This window comes from Mauremys mutica, chromosome 26 (genome assembly GCF_020497125.1).
Source record: "Mauremys mutica isolate MM-2020 ecotype Southern chromosome 26, ASM2049712v1, whole genome shotgun sequence".
In the NCBI taxonomy this organism is placed as follows: Eukaryota; Metazoa; Chordata; order Testudines; family Geoemydidae; genus Mauremys; species Mauremys mutica.
In genome coordinates, this window is record NC_059097.1 from 108292 (window position 1) to 123132 (window position 14841).

The 14841-nt window shown below is 53.0% G+C and overlaps 1 non-coding gene across 1 annotated transcript; it reads left to right on the top strand.

Moving 5' to 3' along the window:
• Window positions 1-14484: 14484 nt before the first annotated feature.
• TRNAS-GCU lies at window positions 14485-14566 on the top strand. Its single transcript has one exon. It is a non-coding gene; the product is annotated as a tRNA-Ser (tRNA).
• The last annotated feature ends 275 nt before the right edge of the window (window positions 14567-14841 follow it).

A 14841-nucleotide genomic window follows, 5' to 3' on the forward strand; every position in this document is an offset into this window, starting at 1 on the left:
TGAGAAGGGTCAGCCCGGCTTGAGGGTTAGAGGGCACAGCGGTTCCCAGACTGCCCCCTGCAGGTGACAACCCATCACACCCTAAACTACACTAGTGTCAGCAGGTTTGTCACATCCTGTCCCCTCCCTTTCTCCACCCGAGATATTTCCTGCCTCCCACCACCTCTAGCAATTCCCACCCTCCTATGCATTTACTGCTCCTCTCCCTCCAAGCAGAACCCACCACCAGCTCCCTGAGAATCCCGTACCTGAGGCAGCTCCATTGCAGCCATTTCCTTCCCCCAGGGAGGACGGGATGATCTGGAGCAAACCATGGACGTTATTCTGTAGCCTGCTGGGGTGAAAAGGGCAAGGTGTAAGAATTCAGATGGGGCTTTTGTCCATTCCACAAGCCGATTCCCCCCAGGTTTTCCCCTGCTAATGGACATTCTAGGTTCTGCCACACTGTGAAGCACAGAGTGACCGTATCCCAGTACAGATCTAGCACCCTCCCACCAGGGTGTAACCCTCTGACAGATGGTGAAACCCTCCCAGTAACAGTCTCTCTGTTACACTTTTCAAGTTTGTGGACAATACCAAGCTGGATGGGGTTGTAAGTGCTTTGGAGGATTGGATTAAAATTCAAAATGATCTGGACAAACTGGAGAAATGAGCTGAAGGAAAGAGGATGAAATTCAGTAGCGACAAGTGCAAAGTACTCTACTTTGGAAGGAACAATCAGAGACCAGAGACGAGCAGAATCCAAAGAGTCACTTTGGGGGATTCTCCCTGTCATTGTCCCCAAGGCAGCTCTCTCAGGTTTACAAAGTTGTTCGATGTTCCGGCCTTTATACAGTCTCTCCTGGGAGTGCCCCTTTCATCAGCTGGTCCTAGTTTTAGTTTTCGGTAGTTAACAATCTTGGTTTATTGTTTATCTAACCAGTGTGTTTGGATTAAAGTGTGTTGGAAACTCCGTTTGGGATAACAAGCTGGTGCATGTCATTTTCCACTGATGAAATGACAGACTTCATATGAGCTTGCATTGTTCAGTAGCGTGCTGGACAGTGCAAGATGCACATTTCTGGGGGAAAGTTGGGCACTTGAGAATTTGCTGGTTTTCTCCTGAGGTGTAATTCATGAGTGGCTGTCTAACAGCACTCAATACTGTGTAGCTGGGAGTGAGTTACATGCTGGAGAGTGTGTTTATTGGCTAAGAGGGGCTGTTCTCGCGGTAAAACAATGGAAAAGGCATCCCAGGTTGGAGAACTGAGGGGACACAGCTATTTAACAGTCTAGATAGTACTCTAGGTAATGTCACAGACACTCATTATGACAGAGCCTCTTACAACACAGAGAAAGTAAATCCATGTCCCAGAAATCGAAGACTCCAGACAGAGGGCAAGTGTCCCTGGCACTGCTTCTTGCTGACAGACAGGTTCAGAGACAGCAAGAGAGTCCTGGGGAAGCTGGGAACAGGAAGCATGGGCTGGTGGGGTTCAGTGGAGAAAGGGAACAGGAAGGGCAGGGATATCACTGAATGCAGGATCTCAGCAGTACTAGATGACAGGATAGCACATAGTGCAGCCCATTGGAAAACATAATCTCAACTATACTATACATGGGGTCTAAATTAGCTGTTTCCACTCAAGACATGGATCTTGGAGTCACTGTGGATAGTTCTCTGAAAACATCCACTCAGTGTGCAGCAGCAGTGAAAAAAAGCGAACAATATTGGAAATAATTAAGAAAGGGATAGATACGACAGAATATATCATATATCATAATTGTAAAAACAGCAAATAAATCCATGATAGACCCACATCTTGAATACTGCACGCAGATGTTGTCCCCCATCTCAAAAAAAGATATACTGGAATTGGAAAAGGTTCAGAAAAGGGCAACAAAAATGATTAGGGGTATGGAACAGTTATGCCAGACCTAACTTCCAGTTTCACTTGAGCAAACAGGAGCTATTTGACACTGTGCGATACGGCTCCTGTGCTCTGTTCCCAAAGTGTTCTGCAGCAGGGGAGGGTCTCTGGTAGTGTGTGTGTGTCACTGGCATATTGGGGTGATGCTGAAACAGGAGACAATAGAGGTGGCATTGTGGGGCTGGCGTGAACCTTATCTCTTCATTTCCCCTTCCAAGATCCAAGGGGACAGGAACCCTTACCCAGCGAGGTCACAGTCTCATAGTTCTGCTGCATGACATCCCAGTAGAGGGCTCTCTGAGCGGGGTCCAGCAGAGCCCATTCCTCCCTGGTGAAATGCACAGCCACCTCCTCGAATGTCACCGGCCTCTGTCCCCACTCACAGCCCCACTATTTGTGGCAGAGAGGAGCCAATCAAATGGAAGTTCTGGGTGGATCGCAGTCAACAGAGTCCCACCCCGACCCTGCTCTGAGTATCCAACAAATACCAGGTTGAGGGGACGAAGAGAGAGCCCCTTGTCTCTCCCAGGAGATCCATCACACACCTACTAGCCACCGACTGATACAGGAGATGGAGCCCCTAGCAGGGTCCAGGGAGAGCTCCCTGGTAGGTAGCCCAATAACCTCCTCATTGTGAGGAGCGGGATATGAAGGGAGAGGCAGCTCCAATAAGCCTGACTCATGGGTGCCCCCTTCATATCTCACAGCAGCCGCTGGTTAGTGAGCTCAGGCTCCAGCACTGGGAGTCTGGTCAGTTTGACTAGCTCCATGTAGGTGGGCTATTTTCTTTCTTCACAAATTAGGGCATTTCCACCTCCGAACCTCCTGGGTCTGTTCCTAGAATCTAGGCCACATATTAAATAACTCCCAGCAGGTTTGCCACACCCTGGCCTCCTCCTTTCCCCACGCTGTGAATTTCCTGCCCCGCTCCAACCTCCAAACCAGACTGTGCAAACCTTCCCATCTCCGGTGTATTTGCTCTCCCTCTCCTCCAGCAGGAACCCACCAGCAACCCCCCGATAATCTCTACCTGAGTTGGCTCCACTGCAGCCATTTCTCTTCCCTGTACCACATCAGGCTGAGATGAGCTGGAGCAAAACATGGACGTCATTCTGCAGCCTGTCTGGGAGAGAAGGGCAGTTGTGGGCGTCTCACAACCAGTTTTAGTTAATTTCACATCAGAATTCCCCCAGGCCCCTTCCCTGCAGTCAGACACCCTAGATCCTGCCATGCTGGGAAATGCTCAATCTGTTTATTACAATGTAGATCTGGCCCCTCCTGCCAGGCTAAGCCCAGACACATTTTTAACCTCCCTTCTCCCTCTCCTCACCCTGTAACAAAGTCTCTGAACACAAGGCTAGAAAAGAGCAGAACCAAAGGAGTCACTGTGGGGGATCCCTCGGACACTGACCCCATGGCAGCCACACCCCAGCAAGGGGAATATGGAGTCAGGAACTGGCTTTCCCTCTGTCTGATCCTTGTTTTGTTCACTGGAAAGTGGTTCTGCCCTGGGATGCAGCAATATATGTGTCTGGGTGGACTAGAGAGCTGGAAATCTCTCCCCTCATATTTCTCCCACTGCCCCTTTCAGTCTCTCCTTCCCCTGTCCTCTCTCCCTGCCCCTCTGGCTGGGACAGTCCCATTCCTGGGGGCTTTGCTCTCCCATGGCTAGATTTTCTCCTGGCAATTGCTACTGGGAGGAGAAATGAGGAGGGGCTGTTTGTGCAGAGTCACTTTCATGCCAGTCCCCAGCACTTTCCCTGAGGTCTTTCATTTACCTAGAGACTGTGGCTCAGAATTTAGTATTAACAGGGCCCAGGGCTGCCCTAGGGGGCTGGGACCAGCTGGAGAAATCATCCCCTGGGCCAGGCAGAGAAGCAGCTTTAATTAAGGTCACTTCCCAGCACAGAACCCCACTGGGGGAGCAGCAGCTGCTAAGCCTGGTCTCCCAGATCACAATGGAGGCTGCAGCGTCTGACCCAGGAAGCTGAACCCCAATATCCTGGGCAGAGAGGGACAGAGCGTTTGAGCAGCTTTCCTCCTTTAGCTCTCTGGGGAGAGCAGCTAATGAGAGCCCCTCCTCACAGGGAGAATTGCTGATCTCATTCGCCCCACTGGCCATCCGGAGTCACTCCTTGTCTTTCCATACAGTGACTCTAGATTAACAATTGTCTCAGTGAAACCAGAGTTCAGAAAGAATGAGTCCAGAATGCTGTGGAAGAGACCATTGTGCGGCAGCGCTGACCCCCTCCCACCTCCCTCACCCCCAGATCCAGGACAAGGACTGGACAATCTAGGAGAATGGAACTGGAAGTTCCTGCAGTTTTCAAGAGGGGAGAAAAGCAAAAATCTGTGATTTCACCTCACAGTGTTTGATAAGTGGCTAGAAAGTTATCAAAGTGACTGGGCCTGGCCGGGGAATGTCAGGCAGTGCTTGGAGACATGATTCTGGCATAAGCTAATTAGGGAGAAGAAGCAAGGTCAGGAGCAGCCCCCAGAGACCCAGCCAGCCCTGCCCCAGATATTCCCTGGGACCCAGCCCCCCAGAGTCCCTGGCCAGGGACCTCAGATACCTCTCAGAGCCCCACTGGCCAGAGAACCCCCACCAGACCTTCACTGCCAGGTTGGGAATCCCAAAGGGTTCCCCCCACCAAGACACCCCAACAGCCAGAGACCCCCCAAAAGGGACCCCCACTGGGAACTCCGTACCTCACTGCCTGCCTAGGACTCCCCCCCCCAGCAGGATCTGCCCTGCCATTTGCCTGGGACCCCCTCCTCCACCCAGCAGGACCCCTCACTCTGCTTCCCTGGCATCCCCTGACCTAGTGCCAGGGATCCCCTCCCCCAGCTCTGTGCACTGGGCACGGCAGCGATCCCAGGAGTCTGCGGGGGAAGCCCAGACAGAGCCCCTGGCACAGTACCAGGCTCCCTCTAACCCCCTGTCCCGCCTCCCCAAGAGACGCCCACCCCGGCTGTTCTGCAGCCAACGGCCCCCAGCAATACCCACCTCCAGGACCCACAGCCTCAGGGCTGGGCACATCACAACCACCCCCTGAAACTCCAAATCTCCAGAACCCACCAACCCTCACTAGGGTACCCCTTCAGCTGCTATCTCCCCCCACAGCCCCACCCCCACCCAGCAACACTGTTACCTCACAGTGCCTGAGAAGTGGATAGAAAGTGGAGCCATTTTGCAAATTATAGAGAGGAAAGTGGAAAATCAGAGGGATTTTATATCAGTTGTTGATAGGAGGTAAAATCTGAGTGTTTCACATCAATATTTGATAAATGAATAAAGAGGAAATGGGCAACATTTGCAAACATTTTATATCCAGGTTCAAGAATCTGAGAAAAGGTGTAAATCTGAGATTTTCTTGGTATTTTATAATTAGAGAGACGGGGAAATCTCAGGGCATATTCAATTAGAAACAGAAAACTAGAGAGCAGTGAGGCAAACGTTTAGGTGATTTTATATGAATCTTTGAGATTTGCAAAGAAAATGTGTCACAAACTGCGTATTTGGTAACATGAGAGAAAAACACCAAGATCTGAGGGGATTTTATGTTGCTGTTAACGAACTAGTGGAAAAGGGGGACTGTTGGACTGGATTTTATACGACTGTCCAATACATAAACACAAAGTAATGGTTCCCCCACCCCCACCATTGCCATGGGCAGCAGGGAGCCCTTTGAGGAGCTGATTAAAAGGGCAAGGGAGGGGGAGGGGGAGCTGAAAGGTCCCTGGATAAAGGAAGGGGGCAGCAGTGGGGGACGGGCGGGTGACTGGCAACTGATGGTTGGGGGCAACTGTGTTGGTAGTTAAAGGCAACAACTGGGATTGGGAAACGGGGGTCTGGGCAGTCCCCATGGGGGACACGTGCACCTCCCTTCCCTGCCCTGGCAGAGAACAGGCATCTCATAGACTATCAGGGCTGGAAGGGACCTCAGGAGGTGTCTAGTCCAACCCTCTGCTCAAAGCACGACCAATCCCCAACTAAATCCCCAAATGGCCCCCGCAAGGAGTCAGCTCCCAGCCCTGGGTTTAGCAGGCCAGTGCTCCAACCACTGAGCCATCCCACCCCCACTCCAGGGGCAGCCATGTGCTGGGGAATGACTCAGGGCAACAATTTCCCACCTACACAAGGACAAATCGCTGCAGATCAAATGGGTGGGAAAATGCCCCTCACTAGAGAAGATTTTAAACTGACGTTTGAGACTCATGGGGAGAACGGGGGAAATCGGGGGAGACGGGAGAGCTGATCATTGGAGGGGAAAGGGGGGAAATCGCCCCAGATTTTATAGCCCCGTGTGAGATACTGAGAGAGAAAAGGGGCAGAACTAGAGAGAATTTGAATCAGGGGCGAGAGGCAAGTGGCACAAACAGGGACAGGATCCAATTAACCCCCCTCCCCACTTCCCCCGCCCGCCACTCCCCCCCCCCCGGGAATTTCCTGGCTGTACAGAGACAGTTCAACACCCACCCACCCCGCGTTCCACCGACCTTCCCCCCCTACAACTCCAGCTTCTCCCCTCCCTGCCTGACACCCCCCATCTCCCCCCACACCACAGGGGATCCCCCCCGCCAGGCCCCAGTCTCTGCCCCCCAAATCCCAGCGGTGCCGGGGGCAGATCCTGCTGCAGCTCCACTGGGGCTGAGGCAGCTCTGAGGCTTCTCCCAGGTTCCCCGGGGCAGAGTCACTTTCCTGCCCAGCCCCAGTGCCCCCCCCCGGGTCTCTCACTCCCCGGGGGGCTCCGTGGGAGGCTGGACACCAGGGATGCAGGACGGCAGGAATGGGGGTGACAGGCCTCCTGTTCCTCAGTCTCACGGCGGGACCCAGGGGGCTCGTCACTCTCCGGCTCGGGAGCGCTGGGAAGACCCGACCGTGGAGGGGCCGTCGCTGGGGGGGGCGGCCCCGCGCAGGCGCTGAGCACGTCCTTATATCACTTTTGTGGTGGGAAAAGTGCTGAGGAGATGGAACGCTGAGGGCTGGTTTTGGCGGGAAAAACCGGTTTGGACTGGTTTGAGCCTGTGTCCTGATGGTAAACAAGTCCCCTCTCAGAGATGGAGTCCAGGGGTCAATAGTTCATATGCTCCAGATTGGACCTTATTTTAAAGCCAGTGATTTACTTCATAAACATCTTATTAACCAACTAATTGAACCTATTGAACAGTTCATACTTCTCACACCTAACAATGAGATTAAAAAAAGAGCACAGACAAGCCTTGTCAGTAACGGCTAATGTCCCAACTGGGAAGCACGTGAGCTTGCTGCAGAGCTGCTGCTCAGGGATGGGAACCTCCTGCCACCCCAGCCTCCAAAATCACTCAGGCTGCACTTTCTGCACGACTAGGTGCTGGCTGAGGGGGGCGTGGGAATTGGTGGCCTCTGCTGCAGGTGATGGGAATCTCAGGTATTTAAAGCCATGGCCTAGAGGAGGGAAGTGCCTAAGTCCAGAGTCTGCAGCTGCCTAGGGCCAGGGCTGAGGATTTAGAGTCCCTAGTGCTGCCGTTGCAAGGTTCAAGCATGCTCAGCCCTGGCATTCCCACCCCTCCTGCGGCTAGTAGCTGCAGCTGGCTAAGGCTGGCCTCTGGGAACTGGCCCCATGGCTGTAGCCAGAGAAGCTGCAGGTGGCTCTGTGACTACTGGGGCCATTAAGCTAGAGCAGCTAAAGACACTGGAGTTCAGCTCAAGGAACAGAGGTCACCAGTAGGACAGGAATGTCAGGGGGAGCAGGGAAAGAGGGAGCAGGTCAGGCTGGCAGAGGGAGCTTCCAGCTGGGTGGGAGCATGTCCAAAGTGGAAAGGAAACAAGCATGGGGAGAGGTGGTGGTGACCAAGTAGCAGACTAGCATGTAGATGGGAGGAGAGGGAGAGAGGCTGGTGGCTTCAGATTCCCAAGGGCTAAGTCCTGACTTTGGGGAGATGGTGTTTGCAGGTGGCTGGCTCACATGGCAGGATCGGGGCTGAGGGAAGGATCTGTCAGAACTGACCAGGTATCTGCTGGCTTTAGAACTGTCAGCTGAGACTAGGGCCTGGTCTACACTAGGCGTTTAAATCGGTTTTAGGAGCGTAAAACCGATTTAACGCCTCAACCGTCCACACTAGGAGGCACCTTATATCGATTTTAATGGCTCTTTAAATCGGTTTCTGTACTCCTCCCCGACGAGAGGAGTAGCACTAATATCGGGATTAAGATATCGGAATAGGATTAGTGTGGCCGCAAATCGACGGTATTGGCCTCCGGGAGCTATCCCACAGTGCACCACTGACCGCTCTGGACAGCATTCTGAACTTGGATGCACTGGCCAGGTAGACAGGAAAAGCCCCGCGAACTTTTGAAATTCATTTCCTGCTTCCCCAGCGTGGAGAGCTCATCATCACAGGTGCCACGCACAGCTCATCAGCACACCCAGTTAACAATGCAGTCTCCTGAGAATCGAAAAAGAGCCCCAGCATGGACCGCTCGGGAGGTACTGGATCTGATCGCTATATGGGGAGAGGATTCAGTGCTAACAGAACTGCGTTCCAAAAGACGAAATGAAAAAGTATTTGAAAGAATTTCTAAGGCTATGACGGATAAAGGCCACAGCAGGGACTCAGTGCAGTGCAGAGTGAAAGTTAAGGAGCTCAGACAAGCATACCAGAAAACCAAAGAAGCAAACGGAAGGTCCGGGGCAGGTCGAAAAACATGCCGCTTCTATGCTGAGCTGCATGCAATTTTAGGGGGCTGCGCCACAATTACCCCACCCCTGATCGTGGATTCCAAGGTGGGGGTTGTAATCTCTGCCATGGCAGAGGATTATGCAGACGGGGAAGAGGACGATGAAGAAGAGGAGGACGACCTAGCAGAGAGCACACAGCACTCCGTGAGCCCCAACAGCCAGGAGCTTTTTATCACCCTGACGGACGTACCCTCCTCCCAGCCCCCCTCACAAACAACTATCCCAGACAATGACGCCATGGAAGGGACCTCTGGTGAGTGTACCTTTGTAAATAGCAAACATTGTTTTTTAAGCAAGCGTTTTTTAATGATTGATTTGCCCTGAGGACTTGGGATGCATTCGCAGACAGTATTGTTACTTAGAAAAGTTTGTTAACATGTCCGGGGATTGAGAGGAAATCCTCCAGGGACATCTCGATGAAGCGCTCCTGTAGGTACTCCAGAAGCCTTTGCAGAAGGTTTCTGGGCAAGGCAGCCTTGTTCCGCCCACCGTGGTAGGACACTTTACCACGCCATGCATGTAGCAAGTAATCAGGTATCATTGCGTGGCAAAGCATAGCAGCGTATGGTCCCGGTGACTGCTGGCGTTCAAGAAGCATCCGTTCTTTATCTTGTTCTGTTATCCTCAGCAAAGTGATATCGTTCAGGATAACCTGGTTAAAAATCAGGAATTTAAGTAAGGGGGGTGGCCATTTTTCTACTGGGTTCGTGGACTGCATCAGCTTAAAAAAAAACTTTCCTGCACGTAGCGAAGCGGGGGGAGGGGAGGAGTGAAATGCCTATGATCTTTTCTGTGTTTGGTCACCGGCGATCTTCCCCAAGCTACCAGCCACGCAGTGGGTGGGGGGGGGGAAGGTTGTTGATTAGCAGGGAGCTAGCGTGGTATTAGCCATGCGTTGGGGGGGAGGGGTACATCACTACAGAAGCAGAAAGACAGTGGCTTACCATGGCCGCATGCAAGCTGAATTCTGATGCCTGGACCTGTGTCTGTGAGATCTGTAACTCCAGAGCTGCAGGCACTCACTATTAAGATTAAAAATGCGACCTTGTAGGGAAATCACATGTGCTAGGTGAATACTTCTTTTCACTGTGAAAGAGTATAATCATTGTTCTGTAAAATGTATCTTTCTAAATATTTATCTCCCTCATGCAGCTGCAAATTTTTCAACCATCCCTCCTCCATCCCAAAGGCTAGCACAGATAAGGCGGAGGAAAAAGAAGATGCGAGATGAGATGTTCTCGGATATTATGGAAGTTACACGCAATGAAAGAGCTCATCTGAATGAGTGGAAGGACGTGGTTTCAAATTACAGGAAAGAGGCCAGTGAACGTGAGGACAGGAGGGATGAACGTGAGGACAGGAGGGACAACCGAGATGAGAGGTGGCGGCAGGAAGACCGGCAGGAAAATCAGCGGTGGCGGCAGGAAGATCAGCGGTGGCGGGATGCAACTCTGGGGCTGCTGCGTGATCAAACTGACATGCTCCGGCGTCTTGTGGAGCTTCAGGAAAGGCAGCATGATCACAGAGTGCCGCTGCAGCCCCTGTATAACCACCCTCAACCCTCACCTTGTTCCACATCCTCCTCACCCAGACGTGTAAGAACGCGTGGGGGGAGGCTCCGTGCACCCGCCCACTCCACCCCCGTGGACAGCCCAACCAGAAGGCTGTCGTTACTGTGAATTTTTTTTTAATGGCCTTCTCCATCCCTCCTATCCTCCTCCCAAACCACACCCTTACTTCTCTCCCTCTTTTTATAAGGAATCAATAAAGAATTCATGCTTTTTAAATGAGAGTGACTTTATTTGCATAAGTAAGCTGTACTCGAAGGGGGTGGGGGAGTTGCTTACAGGGACTGAGTCAATCAAGGGGGTTGGGTGTTCATCAACAAACACAGCAGTCACACTGTACCCTGGCCATTGATGAAGCTCGTTTTCAAAGCTTCTCTGATGCGCACCGCTTCCTGGTGTGCTCTTCTAATCTCCCTGGTGTCTGGCTGCGCGTAATCAGCGGCCAGGTGATTTGCCTCAGCCTCCCACCCCGCCATAAAGGTCTCCCCCTTACTCTCACAGAGATTGTGGAGAATACAGCAAGCAGTAATAACATAGGGGACATTGGTTTGGCTGAGGTCTGAGCGAGTCAGTAATGTCCGCCAGCGCGCCTTTAAACGGCCAAATGCACATTCCACCACCATTCTGCACTTGCTCAGCCTGTAATTGAACAGATCCTGACCACTGTCCAGGCTGTCTGTGTATGGCTTCATGAGCCATGGCATCAAGGGGTAGGCTGGGTCCCCCAGGATAACGACAGGCATTTCAACATCCCCAACTGTTATTTTCTGGTCTGGGAAGTAATTCCCTTGCTGCAGCCGTTTAAACAGAGTAGTGCTTCTGAAGACGCGAGCGTCATGAACCCTCCCTGGCCATCCCACGTGGATGTTTGTGAAACGTCCCTTGTGATCTACCAGTGCTTGCAGCACCATTGAAAAGTACCCCTTCCGGTTTACGTACTGGGTGCCCTGGCGCTGCGGTGCCAAGATAGGGATATGGGTTCCATCTATCGCCCCACCACAGTTAGGGAATCCCATTGCAGCAAAGCCATCCACTATGGCCTGCACGTTTCCCAGAGTCACAACCTTTCGTAGCAGCAGCTTAGTGATTGCTTTGGCTACTTGCATCACAGCAGCCCCCACAGTAGATTTTCCAACTCCAAATTGATTCCCGACTCACCGGTAGCTGTCTGGCGTTGCAAGCTTCCACAAGGCTATCGCCACTCGCTTCTCTACTGTGAGGGCTGCTCTCATCTTGGTATTATGGCGTTTCAGGGCAGGGGCAAGCAAGTCACAAAGTTCCATGAAAGTGCCCTTACGCATGCGAAAGTTTCGCAGCCACTGGGAATCGTCCCACACCTGCAACACAATGCGGTCCCACCAGTCAGTGCTTGTTTCCCGGGCCCAAAATCGGCATTCAATGGATAGAATCTGCCCCATTACCATCAGGATCTCCAAAGCGCAGGGGCCCGCGGTTTGAGAGAATTCTGTGTCTACGTCCTCATCACTGTCATCGCCGCGCTGCCGTATCCGCCTCCTCCTCGCCTCGGATTGAAGGTCCTGGTTCACCATAGACTGCACGAGAGTGCGCGAGGTGTTTAAAACATTCACGATTGCGGTATGGAGCTGAGCAGGGTCCATGCTTGCTGTGCTATGGCGTCTGCACAGTTCACCAAGCAAAAAAAGGCGCGAAACGGTTGTCTGCTGCTCAGGGAGGGAGGGGTGAGGCTGTACCCAGAACCACACGCGACAATGATTTTTGCCCCATCAGGCACTGGGATCTCAACCCGGAAATGCCAAGGGGCGGGGGAGGCTGCGGGAACTATGGGATAGCTACGGGATAGCTACCCACAGTGCAACGCTCCAGAAATCGACGCTAGCCTCGGACCATGGACGCACACTACCGATTTAATGTGTTTAGTGTGGCCGCGCACACTCGATTTTATAAAATCTGTTTTACAAAACCGGTTTATGCAAATTCGGAATAGTCCCGTAGTGTAGACGTACCCATAGATGCCCCAGGTACTACATGGGGGGCTTAGGTTTGTTTCTGGACAAGAGCAGTGAGAGTTTTATTGCCTCAACATTTCAGTAGAAAAATTCAGACCCAAACTGTGTGTGGTGGGGAGGTCGATAGCGGTTTCTTTGGGTTTGATTTAGTTTGTTTTCTCATTCTCATTGTAAAAGCCCTGGATCATTTTGATGGGAACAATGTTTGTGGAAGGCCAAGGACAAGTAAGAAAAGTTAAAAATCTGCATTGGAGTGAGGGGGTCTGTGTGGGCCAGGGCAGGGGTGGAGATTTTCATGGGGAGGGGGTTAGGGGATAAACGAGAGGCTTTTGCGGGAACACAGGGGAATGTTTTGCAGTTTAACCTCCCCACTTCCCTGTGCTGCTGCCCAGCTCCGACCCCACTGACACCCCTGTGACGAAGTGGGAATTTTCTGGATGTTTTGTTTGCATCGTGTGTGTACCTCAGTTTCCCCTATTTGTTGCACGATTATCTAGGTTAAAGGTCCAAAATGTGGGGTGCACCCTGCCAGGGGGAATGGAGTAACATTCAGGGGGATGCAGCTGGGCCCGGGCCAGTCCCCATTGGGGTGGGGAGGAGGAGCCACTCAGCTCCACTCTTGGCTCCAGCCCCAGCTCTGGCCCCTGCCTCAGCCCCCTTACCCCTGCCTGTGTCCCTTCCCCGTTAGCTGCGGCCCCACACCCAGCCACGACTCGGGGGGAGCATGGACGGGGTGGGGGGCATGACCCTGAAGTGTTTTGGGACCACGGATCTCGGTGGTGGGACAAGGGGGTTAAATCTTGGCAGAGACCCCCAAAGGGCAGGTGTGGCTGCTGTCGAGCTGCCTGGGCCCAGACAATGGCCACAAATTCTGTCTCCTAGCAACCGATGGCCGGGGCGCACCTGCTGCAAGAGGCCAGCTGGCCGGGAGGAGTCGGAGAACAAAGAACGAGCTGGAGGCCAGCTGAGCAGGTTGCCAGGGAAACAGGACAGAGGACAGACGAGGGGCAAAGGGCCTGGCTGAGTCGGGCTGTTGGGAGCAAGGAGTCTGCTGGGTTGGGGACTCGAGGGGAGAGCCCAGGCTCTGAGTTCGGGGTCTCCCCAAGATGGACGTTGCTGAATCTTCCTGCTTCCTGTGCGAACACAGAACTTTCCCAGGCTGGATCCCAGACCCCTAACAAACCTTCTGTTGTACAGCGCTGGCTGAGAGTCACTGGTGACTGTGGAAGTTGGGGTGCAGGACTCCCCTTCGGGGGGGTGAGGCTTTCCGAGGTGTCCGATTCAGGTGGACTCACTGCAGGAAGCTCCTGGTGTGGACCAGGGGGGCTGAAAGGTCCAAGGTCAATCCCAGGAGGGGCTGAAGCCAAGGAGGCTTCTCCCAGTGAGGGCGTCCCCTGGGGGTGTCACACTGAGGAGGCTCCTGCCTGGGTTTGACTCCGAGCTGTTCCAGAGCACGGAGCCTGTGTGCCCGTCACAGCCCCCCAGCATGTGACCTACAGGCTCCACTCTGGCAAAGCTCCCTGTCCCTAGGCTTTAGCATCACTAGCCCCTGCTTAGTGACTAGGGGTCAGTTTAGGGCAGCGGACCCCAAAATGTGGGGCGTGACTCCTAGGGGGACACAGAGGAAGATTCATGGGGGCACCTCAGGGCCTGAGCCAGCCCCCATGGAGAGCAGGGAGGGAGCCCCACTCAGCCCCACTCTGTCCTAGCTCTTCCCCAACCCCACCCTCAGCCTGGGCCCGTGGCTCCCAGCCCGGCCTCGACCCCCTTACCCTTGTCCGCACCCCTCTCCCCAGCAAGCAACGGCCCCACTCCCAGCCCTGGTTCTCGACCGCGGCTTCCAAGGGGCCACAGCCATGGATATGAGGGCGCAGTGTGAAATGTTTGGGGACCACTGGGTTAGGGTGACGTCCTCAATCACTTCTCTGCCGTCCAATGAAAGCGATTCCTCACCCACCCACCCCTCCGTCAGGACGGCCTAGGTACGTTCCGCTGCCCTTCACTCGTACAGGAAGGAGAATAACATTTCATTGCACTCAATGCTAAAGTGATTTGCAACCCACCACCATCCCAAACTGGTCATTTTGGGGAAGCAGCCCCATCATGCTGCATAGCTAGGCAGAGCAGGGGTGTCTGTGCAAACACGGTCTGTTCCTGAAGTCTTCCCCCAGCTCCTCACTAAATGTGAGGGGGGAGCTCATTCAGCCCCTGCTTACGCTTAGTATTTAAAAACTCCCTAGTGTCCCTCTCTCTGCTGGCCTTAGATTTCTCCTCCTGTCCACTTCTTGATAGCTCAGATGAGGTGGCCGAGTGGTTAAGGTGATGGATTGCTAATCCATTGTGCTCTGCATGCATGGGTTCAAATCCCATCCTCATTGGCTGCATTTAGTCTTCAGCCTCCTTTATAGACAACCATCTCCCCCCTTTGGTACAATGACAGATCAAACAATGTTGCTTCTTGCAAACAAAAACCTTCTCAGAATCTCAGCTGCCCCCCCCCCCTTTGCTTCAAATAAAATGTCTAAATCCCAGATTTCTAAAAAAAATTCTCTAGTCCTGCATTTCTTAGTTTTTATCTCAAAAGGGAACAGCCTCATAATCTCCCCCAAACACCCTGGGACCTCCCCAAATAATTAAAATACCCCCAACCTGA